Source organism: Armigeres subalbatus, unplaced genomic scaffold (genome assembly GCF_024139115.2).
Source record: "Armigeres subalbatus isolate Guangzhou_Male unplaced genomic scaffold, GZ_Asu_2 Contig28, whole genome shotgun sequence".
Lineage (NCBI taxonomy): Eukaryota > Metazoa > Arthropoda > Insecta > Diptera > Culicidae > Armigeres > Armigeres subalbatus.
The window spans coordinates 77609-82890 of NW_026943019.1; positions in this window are offsets into that span (position 1 = coordinate 77609).

Consider the following 5282-nt stretch of genomic DNA (forward strand, 5'->3'; position numbering starts at 1 on the left):
TTCGATGAAATATCTCAATGTCATTCGCTGAAGGACATTTCTAAATAACTAAAATCGCCCGGCTTTGGGACATTTAGTCGAAAGGACATTTACTTGAATAAACATTCCGTCAAAAGTGAATTGAAGCAGCACAGCAGAAGCAGCTTTCTCGTACACAAAAAGGCTATATGTTCGCTCGAAAAACATACTTTTTACAGAGGACCCGGAGACTCCAACCCCCCACAACTTGACGTTTGGCCTTAGTTTCGCGTAGCTACTTGCAAATCGAAGATGGCGCTTCGAAACATAAACAATGGGTCATTCTACACCGCTGCCACATTTTTCTTTCGTAGAAACCATGTTTTGACGTAGGTTTTGACTTACGTCTCTCTTAACTATACCGGGTGTCATTCCAAAATATTCAAATCGACCGCGTTACGCTGTGTTGAAAGATTTTAAACGTTAATAGCGTTCGTCTCAATGGACGAATTTCTGCGGTAAGCCCCTCAATCGACAGATTTCAAGTATGCCTTTCATGTCCATGCTTGATAAGACCCGAAAGACTTGTTTCAATAGGCATGAAACTGTTTTCAATGAAAAACATTGAGATCAAGGGAACCTATAAATATGGGTACCGCATATTTCTTGCATCATTCAATTACCACGTTCTCATTGGTGCAGACACCAGCGAATGAGCAGCCGCTGGGTCTGCCGAGAAGCCATAAAATAGCGCAACGCGATTTTTTCTTTTCATTCTGACCGGGACAAGCGAAGCAACCGCATCATCGATTGAACAGCACTCACACCTTTTAGCAGGGAATGAAGTCTGCACCGACCGCTTTTTCGGCTCGACACCATCGAAGCCATCATCATCAGCCGAAACCTAGCCAGTACAGCAGCAGTCCACCCTACAGACCCGACAAAGCAGCAATGCTGAGCAGATACCGGCAGCAGCAGCAGAATCGAGCCGAGACCGGCCGGCATCGGTGATGAGCCGAGACAGGCTGAAGAAAAGCCACATGATGCAGCATGTATGTCCAAAAAACGAACGGTTCTTCAGAGAACCAATATTAGAGATCAATATCAAAGCTTTCAATACCCTTCGGGAAAGAAATTGTACTTGGGTGCCAAATCCAATATTCTAGTGATAAAATTTTATGCGTGATTTTCATAAATAGCGTCAAAACTAACAGTGGATAATTTTTCTGATTTAACCGCGAAGTGGACGAAGGACTTCGCTTGACCATGCCTAAAAAAAACATAAGATGTCCAAATCTCTCACATAATATTTGGATTAAAAAACACCGATAACAGCTCAAACATTAATAAACTATCAATCGATTTTTCATCAAATGTCGGATTTTTTGGCATTGATCAAGAAATATCTAGATAAACATTGTTTGATACTGACCGCACACAAAGCGAACGTGACTGAATGATCGTCCCATGTTACCAATTCTAAATCTTATCACCCGAAATCCCATGTCCGGGTGTTTCCTTCCATGTTTCCTTCCATCTACTACTAACAATGTTGTCTCAGAAAAGAACATGTACTCACCTGAACTGCAATTCTAAGCTCGCTTGCCCGGCTTATTGGCCTGTATTAAGCGAAAAGTCCCGTTAGGAAATAGACGCCAGCAGCGAGCAACAAGCGTAAAAAAGAAGAAGCCCTTCTCGAACGCGTTGATGATGATGACGCTTTGGCTGACAAAGAAGCGGGATACAAGACACTGGCTGATTGGCCCACCAATTGGGAAGCAGAGAAGATTCAAAATAAGGTATAAAAGAAAAGTGCATTCGCTCGCAGAGCATTCAGTCTTTTTTATACCACCACTAGAAATTCGCGGTTATTTGAAAAGATCGTTTTCTTACTTTTTGGACTTAGCCGAATCAAACAGCCTTTTTCAAGGCTCTATGAGTTAAAAATAATGTTCTCCTTCAGTCGCTATCGCACCGATTAGGAGGCCCTACATCCCCTGCTGGGCCAACTTGTGGCTTATTTCAGGCAGTCCTTCAGTGGGAAGGCTAAGTGGGAAGGCCACTGTCGAGGCTAATATTCTGTGACCGGACAGATACTTCCTGAATTGTTTTTGATGATTCTTGTTCGAGGTAGATTTGATTTCTGTGTCGGTTTGATGAGAAGATTTTGCCAAGGAATGGTATGCAACGCCGATTATTTATCCAAAATAGTTGATGTGAGAAATTTGGACATATTATGTATCTTGAAGGCATGGTCAAGTCCTACGTCCACTTAGCGGTTATGTCACAGACATTACCCACTGTTCGTTTTTTGTTTCGTCATTTATTATCACCAAACAACGGACAGGAGTGTCATATGAATAGGGTGAATTGGTAATTGCAAATAACGAAAAGATTCTGAACAAAACTTCCAATGCTTTTAGTGTTGAAATTTGTCGTTTTGGAAAACGAAATTTGTTTCAGGAGGGTGAAACGCCAGTCATCCGCAGTACATTGGCACTTTACTCAACATCGTTTTTGGTACTTCTGTTTTTGGTACCCAATTTCTGGGTGATATACCCGAATTCAGCTGCTCATTTTGGGTGATTGGTTCATACGTAGTTAGTGCTATTTGTCGGCAATTAACTTCTCCTGGAGAAAACTTGCAATTGGTTGAGGTATATAGAGCGTTTCGTGCTAGTATGGCTTTTTATGTCGAAAAGGAGCCCGTCGATACTTTCGAAGCTTTGTTATCATGAAATCAACGAAATTAAAACAAAAACATTATACGCCATATTGAACGCATGGTTAGTAAGCGTATTAGTCTTCTCTCCAGTCCCCTGATTTGTTTTATATATCGCCCATTTAATAAAAATTTTAGACAACGAGTTTCCACTGATCTATGCAGTTTAAATAGTTGAATCTTAGAAGTTCAATTTATTAGCTGTATAAATGATTATTCTTTGTCATACAACTTGATTTTCATGAAATGATAAGATGTGAGAACAAAGGAACTTGTGGTTTATTTGATACCATCATCATGACTAGGTCATTTCTTAACGAATGATAGTTTTGTAGAGTATATAAATCGATGTGATATTCTAATTAAATAAATAACAAATAAATAACAAGCCAAAGTTTATTTTCACTGCGCGTAATGATGAAATCAAACGGGTTTGTTACCTGCAGGAAATCGTCGGTGCATATTCTTAAATCAACCCTCGGTACGATAATGCAACATCTTTTTGCGTGAGGGAAGTCGAGAAAATTTTCAACCCAAAATTTCACACCTCGGGAATTTGATCCGCGATTTTTTTTTTCCCGCGTGTTTATACATATTATGCGATGTTGGGCACGAATTATTCGAAAATAGGCACAGAAAATTATAATCCCAGCCCCATGTAAAATACACGAGAACGCGGGGACCAAAATCCGGCGAAAAGTTTTCCCGAGGTGTGAGGTTACTTTTACCTCAAAGAAAGCCTCTCGTTAGTCCGGCTAATTCAGATTTTTCTAGAATAAAAAGTACAAACACTCATTTGAATATATTGTCCTGTCTGTTTTCATTTTGTTGTAGGTTTATTTTGGTTCATTTGTATGGATTTTACAATCGGATTTGTTGTGATTGACTTACTTTGAATGTATGTTTGGGTTTACTATAAATTAAATATGAAAAGGATGAATCATCCATTTTGCATTAGTTTTTCCCGTGTCTATATTTTTAAGCACCCAGCCCCGCATTGATTGAGTATACACGAGCCTATATCAAAACAACTAATGAGTAACACAATTGTGTTATTAACAATAAAAAAATAGGTTTATCTTTAACCTTTTACGCCAGCGACTCTCAACCTTCTTGTATCTGGATACCACTTGGGGCCTTGCCGTTGCTTAAGGTACCCCCTAGGAATTTTTGCTGAGAATTCATATCATTGTTTCCTAATTCTATTTCAATCGTTTGAAAACGTGAAAATGTATCCGGTAACTGACAGAGAAGATTGACTATTGGATTTTCATTTGGGTTCTGTTCGTTGGCTGAATATTTATTAAAATGTTCCATCAGAAAATTTGTCTCAGAAGCTTTCCTACATATTTTTTGGACAGATTCCGTGGGAATGCTTGAAAAGACATATTTTTTCCTATTTTGTTGAAAAAAATGGTACAAAAATTCTCTAACGGGACAGTGCTTCGACATACCTGCATTCCTAGGGTGTGTCCAATTTAACCCCTCCACCTCAATATTACGATGACTCGCCTAAGCAAGGCGTTTGATTTTTTATAACAAATCACTCAAAGTACTGGAAATAGTATCGTGGCTAGATACTCCAACGACTGTAAACTTTCAGTGATGAACTCTATATAAGCACTGGAAAAGTCACCTTATTAGAGGAATTTCATAAAAAGACTAAACTTTTGAGAAATTTTCTTAATTTAAGGGTCAAAACTAAGGCTCAAATGTGTTCTGATTAAGACGGTGTCATCGAAGGTAATTCGGGTTATACTCTTTTTGATTAGCATGCAAAAAATAGCCAACGGTTCGTCAAAAGAATCTCTGTCCAAAGGTGGTGTCTACTTTAGTTAACTTTGAGGAAGAGAGCTATTGTATTGAATCTATTGCTCTCGTAACATGCAAAATAAAATAGAAAGATAACTTCAAATGTCACTTGCTATTTTTCTGTCCAACATCAGAGTTTTTTTAGTCTGTACCAGAAATCCGATTATGTTGAAAGATGTGGATCATTAAATCTTAAATTAAATTCATAACTTTATATCTTTTAAAACTGAAGAGTTTTTTTCCTGTTTTTATAATGCAATATTCACTATAACGCATTTCTGTGAAAGGTACCCCCTGAGACCAGCAAAGATACCCCCAGGGGTACATGTACCCCAGGTTGAGAACCGCTGTTTCACGCCATAATCGAGAAATGCTCCCGATATAAGTGAGTTTGACAGAACCACCTGAACCATTTTTTCGAGGTACACTGACAATGTACTGCAGACGTCAAGTTGCTCACGGGAGACTCATAGTGTTATTTTCCAATCGACAACACTCGACGAATTGAAGTGATGTCTGTAAGGATGTGCGTGAGTGTGCATGAACAATGTCATTCAGTTTTTTGTGGCAATTATCCTTAAGCGATTTGCTCCCAACAAGCTGCATTCGACTAGAAATCCTGTCCCATTGTTTTTTAATTGAAAATTGGCCTGATCGAGCTAATGAATCAAAAGCAATTTCCGTAGCAAAGCATAATTATTGCTAGGTGGAATAATCAAGGTTTATTTATAATAGCTAGTTCAAAACCTAACGTGTGACTTAGAAGTTAAAAATTGGCACTTACTTATTT